Source organism: Canis aureus, chromosome 19 (assembly GCF_053574225.1).
Source record: "Canis aureus isolate CA01 chromosome 19, VMU_Caureus_v.1.0, whole genome shotgun sequence".
Lineage (NCBI taxonomy): Eukaryota > Metazoa > Chordata > Mammalia > Carnivora > Canidae > Canis > Canis aureus.
In genome coordinates this window covers 440104-453601 of record NC_135629.1, presented here as the reverse complement: position 1 = coordinate 453601, position 13498 = coordinate 440104, and positions in this window count along the sequence as shown.

Below are 13498 nucleotides of genomic sequence, written 5' to 3'. Positions count from 1 at the left end.
CAGTCTACCACAGGAATTACTAGGAAATCGCTGGATTGAGCTTGGAGGCACTAGTCTTGTGTGCTGGGACTTTCCACTTACCTCTCACAACACTTCAGTCACGCATCGAGCCTAGGCCTGTTAGCAGCGAAGTGAACCTGCAGACAGGATGTGGGAAGTACAGGCCAAAAGCTCAACTCTCAGAAGTGTGTATGCTTTGCAGGCCGATGTCTGCTAGACAGTTATCGAGGCGAGGTATACCCGAGCTACACTCTAATTGAACAAGGACGTTGGGGATCCCTGGGTGGCACAGCGGTTTAGCGCCTGCCTTTGGCCCAGGGCGCGATCCTGGAGATCTGGAATCGAATCCCACGTCAGGCTCCCGATGCATGGAGCCTGCTTCTCCCTCTGCCTGTGTCTCTGCCTCTCTCTCTCTCACTGTGTGCCTATCATAAATAAATAAAAAAATTAAAAAAAAAAGAACTTTGAACAAGGACGTTGGTAATTGTATTGAACTCAGATACACGTGAGTACAGGCCTCATGCTTCCACATGCATTTCTCACAACCTCTCCCAGCACCTAATATAAGGATGTTAGCAGCTATGTCTACAGGCCGGCAGGATGCGGGAGGGTCCTGTCTTGAATTCAGCTCTCAAAAGGAAGCATGCCTCGAAGCCGAAAGTCAGGAGGTTCAATGAATACCGCTCTACTGCACCTGGAGACAGAACCATTGAAGCCTTCGACTTGCCCCCTGCGTCCCATGAGCTTCTGGCATACATCTCTAGTGAGGATGTTCGAAACTCTATCTGCAGGCAGTGTGGAACTGTGAGGGACTGCGTGGGGTCTCACCTCTCAGAATCAAGTTCCCCTGGACACTGCGTTAAACTAGCTTCTCTTGTATGGAAGTAGTAGCAATGTATGAGAGGAATTCCTCGGTAGTCGCTGGATTGAGTTTCAAGACACTTGTCTCCTGGCCTGCACCTTCCAATTGCCTCTCACACAACTTCTGTCCCACAACAAACCTAGGCCTGTTAGAAGCGAAGTGTACATGCAGTCAGTGTGGGACTCAGGAAATTTCTTTTTATTTATTTATGATAGTCACACAGTGAGAGAGAGATAGAGAGGCAGAGACATAGGCAGAGGGAGAAGCAGGCTCCATGCACCGGTAGCCCGACGTGGGATTCGATCCCGGGTCTCCAGGATCGCGCCCCTGGCAAAGGCAGGCACTAAACCACTGCGCCACCCACGGATCCCGGGACCCAGGAAATTTAACAAAAATCCCCTACTCCTGGACAAGCAGAGCAGGACTGATTTCATTTTGTGCTATACCTGTCACCTCCTGTATGACCCCTACATAACCTGCTTATTGCTTAAGATGCTGCCCCACCCTAGTCAAGCTTTTGGGCACACGCTACTCAGAAATCGGCCCAGAACAATGTAACCCTGCTTTGTGCCCGCCAAAACTGCGCGCCAATTCTGACCAAAGTAATAGGCCAGCTCAAATGGATACTATAGGGTAAGATGTAATTCAATCGGCAACCTGCGTGTGGACCGACATGTCTGAGCAACTTTCTGTGTATCCCATGGGCCACCGGCCCCTATAAAGCTGCTATGCCTCTTAGTCTCGGGGTCCAAGTCCCTGCTCCGCTGTGTCGGATATACTTAGACCCATGCTCCAGCTTGTGAATAAACCCTCTTGTGTTTGCATCGGTGTCGGCTTCTCGGTGGTTTCTAGGATTCACAATCTTGGCCACAACATTTGGGGGCTCGTCCGGGATCTGAGAGACCTCCAGGACCTTATCTGGAGGATTTCACGCATGGTGAGTGCACTCAACTTTTTCCACCTTTTGCATGTATATTCTCTGAGAGCTCTAACCTGTAGGAATTCCAATCTGTATTAGGTCGGCATTGGCTTAGGCGGACGCCCTGGTGGGCCATCAACCGGGGGTCTTGAGGAGACGTCCCTTGCCCCTGCCTGGAGGATGGAGGTCCTATCTGTAAGGAGGATGGAGGTCCTCATCTGTATGGAGGATGAGCGTCCTCATATGTAAGGAGGATGGGGTCCTCATCTGTATGGATGACGGGGGTCCTCATCTGTAAGGAGGATGGGGGTCCTCATCCGTATGGAGGACGGTGTCCTCATCCGTAAGGAGGACGGGGTCCTCATCTGTAAGGAGGGCTGGCTGCCAGCCCTTCGGATTACTTTCTGTCTTGTCTCCGCAGCCGCACTAGAACGTTTGTCTGTTACTGTGTTCTTGTTACCTGTTTGTGTGCTGGTCTGTGTTACCTTTTTGTGTGCTGCTCTGTGTTACTGTGTTCTTGTTAACTGTGTGTTTGACTGTGTTATTTGTGAACTGTCATAACTATCTGTGCCTTGGTGTGGACCGGGGACATAATGGGGCAGATGCAAACCATACCCTTGTCTCTTATGCTCTCCCACTTCTCGGATGTTAGGGAAGCACTCTTATTCTGAGCATAGACATACAGAGAGAGAGAGATTCCAAATTTATTGCATATCAGAATGGCCAACTTTGACGTGGGATGGCCCCAAGAAGGAAATTTTCACCGACCTATTATCTTACAGGTTAAGGCCGTGAACTTCAGGAACAAACCAGATGGCCACCCTGACCAGATGCCCAACATCCTGGCCTGTCAGGACATGATCGAGAATTCCCCTCCTTGGCTAAAACCCGTTTTTACTCCCCAAAGCACACAACTCGCCTGAAGGTAAGGAGAGACTCCGGGTCCACTGCCAGACTCTAATGGCAGGTCTCCAGGCTACCGCGTGCAAGACTACCAATCTGGCCAAGGTCTATGATGTGAGACAGGGTAAGGATGAGAGTCCAGCAGCCTTCTTAGAGGGAGCAATAGAGGCTTTTAGGCAGTACACCCCTATGAACCCAGAAGCCCCAGAAACAAAGGCCGCAATTATCATGGCTTTTGTTAACCAGGCCGTTCTGAACATTAAAAAGAAATTGCAAAGAGTAGACAGACTGGGAGAGAAGAGCTTGCAGGACTTAGTGATAATAGCAGAACGAGTCTATAATAGAAAAAGTCCGGAAGAAATGCATGGTACCACCCCACACGCTATTAAAGGGGTACTCAAACAGCCCCCAGACAGCTGGATCAGCAATGCCCATTTGACCCATTATCAGAGCCTACTGCTAAACCCCACCAGAATTTTATTTAAGCCACCAACATTGAATCTGGCAACGCTACTCCCTAACCCAGACTGGGACCCCCTTCTGCATGACTGTCAAGAAATTTTGGCACAGGTGTACGGAATCAGAGCTGATCTCCAGGACCAGCCACTGCCGAACGCCGATGCCACCTGGTACACGGACGGCAGCAGTTTTGTCCGAGAAGGAGTCCGATTTGCGGGGGCAGCCATACCATAACCACGGAGACGGAGACCGTCTGGGCGGAGCCATTGACAGCCTGAATGTTGGCTCAATGGGCAGAACTGATCCCACTGGCCAAGGCGCTGACCATGGGGGAAGGTAAACGAATAAACATCTACACCGACAGCAGGTACGCCTTTGCCACCGCTCATATCCACGGAGCCCTTTACAGAGAGAGAGAGAGCTTCTGACAACAGAGGCAAAGACTGTTAAAAACAAAATGGAGATTCTTGAACTCCTGAGGACCCTCTGGCTGCCCAAGGCCCTAGCCATCATCCACTGTCCGGGGCACCAAAAGGCAGACACACCAGTAGCCAGGGGAAACCGGCTAGCCGATTTAAAAGCAAAGGAGAAAAAAATAAAAAAATAAAAAATAAAAGCAAAGGAGGCGTCCCTTTTGGTGACCCAGGTCTTAGCAACCACGCTACCTGATCCGGGGGAACGGACCCTGCCGGACACCCCCAACTATAGTGATGCTGACTTACACTGGATCAAACACTTGCCTATGACCCAGTGATTGTGTGGCTGGTGGAGGGCCACAGACTCCAGCATCATCTTGCCAGAGGAACTGGGATGGCGAGTCCTATCCAAAACGCATCGGAGTACTCACACGGGAACAAGGAAGATGGAAGACCTCATACGACATGCAAAGATCACTATTAAAGACTCTCGAGCAAAGATCGAGCAGATCGTGGCAAGCTGCCACTCATGCCAGTTAACTAATGCCACCGCCCATGGATCTAACCCAGGCACCTGGCTCCGGGGGGACCGCCCAGGAGCCTACTGGGAAGTGGACTTCACTGAGGTAAAACCTGGAAAAATGGATACAGGTATTTATTAGTGTTTGTAGATACTTTTTCAGGATGCACAGAGGCATTTCCCACCAAACCTGAAACGGCACAGACCGTGACCAAGAAACTGCTGGAAGACATCTTACCGAGGTATGGTTTTCCTGTTAAGATTGGGTCAGACAAGGGCCCAGGATTCTTCTCTAAGGTAACACAGGGAGTGGCACTAATACTTGGGGCAGATTGGAAATTAGATTGTGCATATAGGCCCCAGAGCTCAGGACAGGTAGAGAGGATGAACAGAACATTAAAGGAGACCTTAACTAAATTAGCCCTGGAGACTGGCGGGGACTGGGTGACTCTCCTCCCCTTCGCCCTATATAGGGTGAGGAACTCCCCATATAAGATGGGACGGACTCCCTACGAGATCATGTTCGGTCTTCCTCCACCTGTTATCCCCATTTTAAAACTTGAGGTGCTTGCTGAATTTGATGATCACCAACTTCTTTTCTCCCTCCAAATGTCATGAACCCATGAGCAGGTGTGGCCTAAGCTGAGGGCCCTCTATGAGACTGGGCCACCCCCGGATCCCCATCGATATCGGCCAGGTGACTGGGTGTACGTGTGTACGTGTGGAGATACCAACCCCGGACACTTCAACCTCGCTGCAAGGAACCTACACCCTGATCCTGACCACTCCCAATGCTCTCAAGGTCGACGGGATTACTCCCTGGTCCACTACACCCACGTCCAGCCAGCTGACCCACACACCGTTCTCAAGAACTTTGTTCCAGAATGGAAAAGCCACCCGGAAAAGGACAATCCCCTAAAGCTAAGAGTGCACCGTTCTCACTAATTTCGCACCTCCAAGACTCCCTAGTCTGAGGTTGTCCTTCAAAATAGAAAGGGATTAGACTTAGTCTTCTTACAACAAAGGGTGTGTGTGGGGGGGGGGGGGAGTTCTGTGCTGCCTTAAACGTAGAATGCTGCTTCTTCGCTGGAATATAAATGGCAGCGAGAACAGCAACAAGGTTGGTTAAAATCCTGGTTTAATCATTCCACCTGGCTCACTCTAAGAGCAACCTGGACCCTTGATTGGATCCTGCATAGGATCCTCTGAAAATGGGGGGAATGCGTGACCCAGGAAATTTAACAAAAATCCCCTGCCCCTGGACAAGCAGAGGAGGACTGATTCCATTTTGAGCTACACCTGCCACCTCCTGTATGACCCCCACATAACCTGCTTATTGCTTAAGGCGCTGCCCCACCCTAGTCGAGCCACTGGGCACACCCTAATCGGAAATCGGCTCAGAACAATGTAACCCTGCTTTGTGCCCGCCAAAACTGCGCGCCAATTCTGACCAAAGTAATAGGCCAGCTCAAATGGATACTATAGGGTAAGATGTAATTCAATCGGCCACCTGCGTGTGGACCGACATGACTGTGCACCTTTCTGTGTATCCCATGGGCCACTGGCCCCTATAAAGCTGCTACGTCGCCTCTTAGTCTCGGGGTCCAAGTCCCTGCTCCGCAGTGTCGGGTATATTTGGACCCATGCTGGAGCTTGTAAATAAACCCTCGTGTGTTTGCATCAGTGTCGGCTCCTTGGTGGTTTCTCGTATTTGCAGTCTTGGGCACAGGAGCAGGGCCTGCTGCCTTGACCTCCCTTCCAGGGCCACACTGACCGCCCCACAGGCCCTCTGTGCCCGAGGCACACAGGCAAGGGGATGCGGGGAGGGGAGGAAGTGCCCCAGAACCCGGCCAGCCCAGGCCCCCAGGACAGAGGGAGCACAGACCTCCTAGGTCGCTTTGCACAGACCCTGGTGACCTGAGGCTCCCTGACTGTCACTCTGTCCCAGCCCCTCCTGGCCCGCGGGGCACAGGCTGAGTCCCAGTAAAGTCCGTGGAGTCCTGACCCTGGTGTCTGGCCGCCCCTGGTAGGCTCATGGGGACGTCAGCTGTGTGTGTGCCTGGCGGCGCCCCTGCAGGGGCTGGTTGGGGACTGGGTGGTGCCCCCTCCTCCTCTCTGGGGGTCTCTCCACGCCCCGTGCACAGAGTTCCTGGAGACACATAAATGGGCTGGCTGTGCATTTTCGCACCACAACACTTTCTTGACTTGCTACAGCAAACAGGCTCAGAGCCGAGGGTGCGCACCTTCCCCTGGGGAGGGAGACCTTTCTGTCCTTTAGGGGAAGGCAAGAATCACACGGGGTGGGGGGGCGGGGGCTGGAGTCCCCCACCTGGGAGCATGTGTGGACTCCGTGTGGGGGCGTGTGTCCTGAGGTTTCAGCCTGAGAGACGGTTCTGAGGACAGCAGAGCTGACCTGGACCTGCAGCTCATGGGCTCCTGCGCTGGGTCCCCGCAGGGCAGCTGGACCCCGGCCTCGGGCCCCCTGGGGCCCCAGCACCTGGAGGAGTCTGCCTCCTGCTGTGGGTGTTGGTGGGGCCCACCAGCCTACCCCTGTTCTCCCCACCCTGGGGTGTCCCAGGATCCCCAGGGCTGCCCTAGGTCAGCTACCTGGATCTGTGGGGCATGCCCAGGTCCCAGGAGGCCACATCCAGCTGTGAGAGGGCTCCCTCAGCCCAGAGCCAGAATCCATGCCCGGCCAGGGCCATGGGGGGCTGGATCCCATTAGTCTTTGTGTTGGGCCTGGGGAGGGCTCAAATCACCCCAGCCCCCACAGAGGTCAGGGCCAGGCCAGCCCAGGTCCCTCTGGGTTAGGGGCTGGTGTCCTGTGCAGGGTGTGCCGCCCTCCAGGATGGACAGTGGGAGGAGGCAGGGCACAGTGCATCCTGTGTTCCACCCACCTGCACCCACCCTGTCGGGGGCTCCCGGCCTTCCCTCTTCCCTGCAACCCCTGGGTACTCTATGGGACACCAGGGCTCTGATGGGAGTAGGCTGTCCAGAGAACCCTGGGGAGGCTGAGCATGTCCCACAGGGGGCAGCTGCACCAGGTCCTTGCTGGGGGCCGATGGTGTTGGGGCAGAGGTATGATGGTTGTGGACTGTGGGGGATGGTGTAGGGGGGATGGTGTGGGGGTATAGTGTGGGTGGAGATTGTGTGGGGGTGTGAGGGGGATGGTGTAGGGGGGATGGTATGGGGACGATGCCATGGGGGATGATGATGTAGGGGGATGGTGTGTGGGTGGGGAATGAGCAGGATGGCTCAGGGTGCCTGCAGACACAGGGCATCCTCTTTCTCTAAGATGCACACGGAGACATCTACAGATAATGGCGACCCCAGTCTGGGGTTTGCTGTGACACCTGCCCCAGGGGCCCCGTATGGTCAGTGCAGGGCCCTGGCTGGACCGGGGGCATTATCTGGGGGTCATCATACTATGTATGTTTACAAATTGCAAATTGTCTCAAATAAAATGCATAGACTTTAGAAATATATAAAGCATCGAGGGTGGGTGTCACCCTGAGCCGTCCGGCCCTCATCGGATCGATGTGTGTCCTGTTCCAGCCACGGCCATGCCGCCTGGCCCCCAGGTCCCCTTACTGCCCCCCACGGCCCCCACCCCAGCCCCTTGCCTTTCAGGCGGCTGACCCTCAACCCTTTGGAGTTCAGCTCACATGGCAACCCCTGGAGGCCCCATCCTAGTGGCCTCCTCATCCCCGAACTCCGGGTGTGGGGGCACGGGGGTCATCCCCAGCACCTTACCATGCGGCGGTGTGTTGTTGGCTGCTGTTGCTACCCCCGGCCTCAGAAGCCCCGTGTTTCCTACCCAGAAGCCCCCAGGCCTCCCCTGGGGCCCCGAACCCCCCCGGCCCAGGAGCCTCACCCGACCCCGTAGCGGTCCCAAAACATGGTGTGGCTGCCGAACGTCCTGTTGACGTCCAGGCCTATCTGCGTGATGTCCCTGGAGGAGACCAGGGCCTCCTCCTTCATTTCCTGCGGGAAAACCGGGGAGGAGGAGCCGGCATCAGGGACACAGACCCCGACCTGTCACCAGGTGCCGTCCTGGGCAGGGAGCCCTGGGGCCACCATGGGAGTGTGTCCTGCCAAAACCTCCTTCCTTCCCCTGGGAGGCCGGGGATGGCGGCAGTGCGCACCATGCCCATGGGACCTCTGTGAGGGCTTGTGCCCAGCTGTTGTGGGCGGGGAGGTGACTGAGGGTCAGCCTGGGTGGGAGGGGACAGGGGGTCAGCCCAGGTGGGGAGGGGACATGAGGGTGTTGTGCTCAAGATTGTGAATCCGAGAAACCACTAAGGAGCCGACACCGATTCAAACACAGGAGGGTGGATTTACCAACTCGAGCTTGAGTCCAAGTATACCCGACAGGGCGGAGCAGGGACTTAGACCCCTAGGTGGGTTTTAGCTTAGTTTTGTTTTTTTTTTTTTGTTTTGGTTTTTTTTTTAGCTTAGTTTTAAGGGCTGGTCTCAGGGATCTCCAGTAGGGCTGGAGCAATTCCTCAAGTTCTGTTTACATTTTGATATGGGGGCTTGGAGGGCATTGAGCTCTGTTCTTATTCTAATAGGGGCTTCCTGCCCTTGGCTTGGGCTCAGTTTTTATTGTAATGTGGGGCTTTCTAGGACATTAAGCTGTAAACTTTTGTTTTTTTTTCCCTGTAACTGAAGTAATGTAAATTTCAGCTCTTATTCACAGGGACCTGGGATGGCTGGACATGTGTTAACGCTGAACATAAAGTGGAATGGCCTTAATTTTCTTGGCCTCCACATGTCCCATCCTATCTAGCTCCTTCCCCCTTCCCCAGAGCTCCTAAGAGAGCAATTGCAAATGACCTCTGGTGCTAGCATGTGTTGGGGGACAGGCCCAGGGATTTGGGATCAAGAAGACCTGGAGCGCGGGCCTCCTGGGTGGCTGTGCAGTGGGATTCCATGCTGCAGACTCTTATTCCCTAAGGCTATCTTGACAACTGACTTTGTACATAGAAAACCTCTCCTTTGTCTTTAAAAGATGAAGAGCCAGTCAAAGCATTTTTTCTCTGCCCATCTGATTGCTCAGATTCCAATGTGAGATGTATTTCCTGTTAATAAGGATAATTTACTATCCGTAGTACTATGGTTAAAATATTCTGACACAAGTAGTTCAGAGGGATGAGGGTTTCTCATCTCTTCACAGTTCAGTCACTCATCAGGAAATGCATCTTTATGGATTTGGAAAGAACTGAGAGACATTATTACCAATGGTCCTATTATTATGTGAAGGATTCTTCCCTGAGATTCTTCCCCTGTTTTAACTGACACTGAAACACTGTGAACTCTTTGGAAGACAAATGTCAAGGAAATAAATGTTATGCATTGCTAATTTTAAATGCACTTGCAATATGGTGTCTAATATAAAAGAAGTATTTTTATCTGATATTTGCTATTTATTATCCTTTCCTGCTTTTCAGGTTGAGGAGGCATTATACGTGCTCATAAGTGTTTTTCTTTCCTGCTGATATAAAATTCTTACTTTGTTCCCATTGAAGGAACTCTTTAAGAATAAGGCAAAAATTAATTAAACTATTCTAAAATGTCTTCACACTTGGAGCCTGATTCATTTATGTCAATTTTCAAAATAAATCTTATTGATTAGAAAAAAAAAACAAAGATTTATAGGGAAATTGAGAAGATAGTACAGAGAATTCTCATGCACTCGCACTCAATTTCTCCAATTATCGATATCTTATATTAGTACGGTACAAATATTAGCGAATGAATCAATATTAAAATATTCGCATTAACCAAAGACCGTACTTTATTCAGATTTCCTTTTTTTTTTTGCTAAGTTACCATCCCTCATATCACATTCCATTTGTGTTCCTGTTTTCTTAGGCTCCTCTGGATTTTGACAGTTTTTCAGCCTTTTCTTCTTGTTGTTGAACTGGAACACTTTGAGTAGAGTATTTTGTAAAATTTCCCTCAGTTGGGACATGTCTGTTTATCTCATGATTCAACTGTGATTGTGAATCATATACAGAGATATACTGCCATTTTTATTATATCATATAGGGGATAGATACTATCAACATGATTTATCAGTCTTGGGAGGCAGATGTCTGCTACCCACTCCTACATGGGAGTTAGAACCTAACTACACTCTAATTGAAGAAGGCCGTTGGAAATCGCTGTATTCAAGTCAGATACACGGGAGTATAGGCCTGACGCTTCCACATGCTTTTCTCACAACCTCTCGCAGCACCTACCATCAGGATGTTAGCAGCTAAGTCTACAGGCAGGCAGGATGCGGGTGGGTCCTGCCCTGAGCTCAGCTCTCAAAAGGAAGCATGCCTCGAAGCCAGCTTTCTACTAGCTGCGTTTTTATGGCCATGAGAACGTAGCAGCATTGTAAGTCAGGAGGTTCCATGTACACCGCTCTACTGCACCTGGAGACACAAGCCTTGAAGCCTGCAGCTAGGCCCTTGTGTCCTATGAGCTTCTGACAAACTTGTCTAGTGAGGAGGTTCGAAATTCCATCTGAAGGCTGTGTGGAACTGTAGGGACTGGGGGTGAGCTCAAGTCTCAGAAGCAAGTACCCATTGGACACTGCGTTCAACTAGCTTCTCATGTAAGGAACTTAGTATGTAGCACCAAACTAAGAGAGCAGTTCCTCAAATATCTCTGGATTGGGATATGAGACACTAGGCGTGTGGGCCGGCACCTTCCACTAACCTCTCACAACCCTTCTGTCACGCATCGAGGCTAGGCCTGATAGGAGCGAAGTGTATCTGCAGTCAGCATGTGGGAGGTACAGGGCATAAGTTCAACTCTCCGAAGTGTGTATGCTTTGCAGGCAGATGTCTGCTAGACACTTATTGATGGGAGCTAGAAGCCGAGCTACACTCTAATTGAACAAGGACGTTGGCAATCGCTGTATTGAACTGAGATACACGAGAGTACAAGCCTGTCACTTCCACATGCTTTTCACACAACCTCTGTCAGCACCTAACATAAGGATGCCTGGATCTATGTCTACAGGCAGTAAGGATGTGGGAGGGTCCTGCCCTGACCTCAGCTTTCACAACGAAGCATGTCTAGAAGCCAGGTTTCAACTAGCTGCGTTCTTATGGCAGTGAGAATGTAGCAGTATTCTGAGTCAGGAGGTTCCAAGATTACCACTCTACTGCACCTGGGGACACCTTCCAGGTCGGCATTGTTCCACTTGCGTCTCAGAATCCTCTGACAAATGTCTCTGGTGAAGACGTTTGAAACTCACTCTGCAGGCAGTGTACAACTGTGAGGGACTGAGGGTGAGCTCAACTCTCAGAAGTAAGTTGCTTTTGGACAAGGCGTTCAGCTAGCTTCTCACCTATGGAACTTAGTATGTAGCACCAGTCTAAGACAGGAATTACTAGGAAATCGCTGGATTGAGCTTGGAGGCACTACTCTTCTGTGCCGGGACATTCCACTTACCTCTCACACCATTTCAGTCACGCATCGAGCCTAGGCCTTTTAGAAGCGACGTGTACCTGCAGGCAGGATGTGGGAGGTACAGGCCATAAGCTCAACTCTCAGAAGTGTGTATGCCTGGGAGGCAGATGTCTGCTACCCACTCGTACATGGTAGTTAAAACTTACCTACACTCTGAAGAAGGCCATTGAAAATCACTGTATTCAACTCAGATACACGTGAGTTCAGGTCCGACGCTTCCACATGCTTTTCTCACAACCTCTCCCAGCACCTGACATAAGGATGCTAGGACCTATGTCTACAGGCAGTCAGGATGCGGGAGGGTCCTGTCCTGACCTCAGCTCTCACAAGGAAGCATGCCTCGAAGCCAGCTTTCCACTAGCTGCGTTGTTATGGCCATGAGAATGTAGCAGCAAAGTAAGTCAGGACGTTCCGTCAATACCGCTCTACCGCACCTGGAGACGCAACCATTGAAGCCTGCAGCTTGCCCCTTGCGTCCCATGAGCTTCTGACAAACCTGTCTAGTGAGGATGTTCGTAACTCCATGTGCAGGCAGTGTGGAACTGGGAAAGACCGCGTGTCAGCTCACCTCGCAGAAGGAAGTTCCCCAGAGTGACAGCTTTCAACTAGGTACTCAGGTTTGGAAGTTAGTATGTAGCTCCCTTCTGAGGGAGGAATTCCTCCTAAGTCGCTGGATTGAGGTAAGAGACACTTGCCTCTCACAAAACTTGCGTCCCGTATCGAACAAAATCCTTTGGAAGCGAAGCATACAGGCGTTCAGCATGTGGGAGGTACAAGCCATAAGCTCAATCCAAATGAGTGTGCATGCCTTGGAGGCAGCTGTCCCCTAGCGCGAAATTGATAAGGCAGACAGTTGGTTCTCACTTCACTACTGTCCCGCATACAACGAAATGCTGTGGAAGTAGACCGTACAGGCAGTCAGGATGGGGGAGGTACAGGCCATAAGCTCAACTCTCAGAAATGTGTATGCCTTGCAGGCAGATGTCTGCTTGCCACTCGTTCATGGGAGTTAAAACGTAGCATGACGCTAATTGAACAAGGCTGTTGGAAATCCCTGTATTGAACTCAGATACACGTGAGTACAGGCCTGACACTTCCACATGCTTTTCACGCAACCTCTTCCAGCACCTCACTTAAGGATGATAGGAGCTATGTCTACAGGCAGTCAGGATGCGGGAGGGTCCTGCCCTGAGCTCAGCTCTCACAAGAAAGCATCCCTAGAAGCCAGGTTTCAACTAGCTGCGTTTTTATGACTGTGGTGTCCTTCTAACCTAATCTATACTTGGTCACTCCAGTCCCCAACTGGGCCTCAGCTGGACCTGGTGCCTCTGGTACTTAGTTTGGCCTCACCTGGACCTGGTGACTGTGTTCCCACCTGGGCCTCAACTGGTCTTATGACTTTTTTCCCCACCTGGGCCTCACCCAGACCAGGTGACTGAGTTCCACCTGGGTCTTACCTGGACCTGGTGAATCTGGTCCCTTCCTGGGTATCACCAGGACCTGGTGACTCTGGTCCTCACATGCGCCCCACCTGGACCTGGTGACCCTTGTACCCACCTCGGCATCTCAGGATATGTTTAGTCTGTTTCCCAAGTGAGACTCTGGAACATTTAACTTTGGTCCTCACCTGGGCCTCACCTGGACCTGGTGACTCTGTTTCCCACATGAACCTCACCTGGACCTGGTGTCTCTGCTGTTCTTCTAGCCTCACCTGTACCTGGTGACTCCAGTCCCACTCCCCCCGGGCCTCACCTGGATTTGGTGACTCTGGTCCTCAGCTTGGTTTCATCTGGACCTGGTGACTGTGGTCCCCACCTTGGCCTCACCCAGACCTGCTGACTCTGGTTCCCACCTGCGCCTCACCTGTACCTGGTGATCTGGTTCTCACATGGACCACACCTAGACCTGGTGACCGTGCTGTCCTTTTAGACTCACCTTTAACTGGTAAC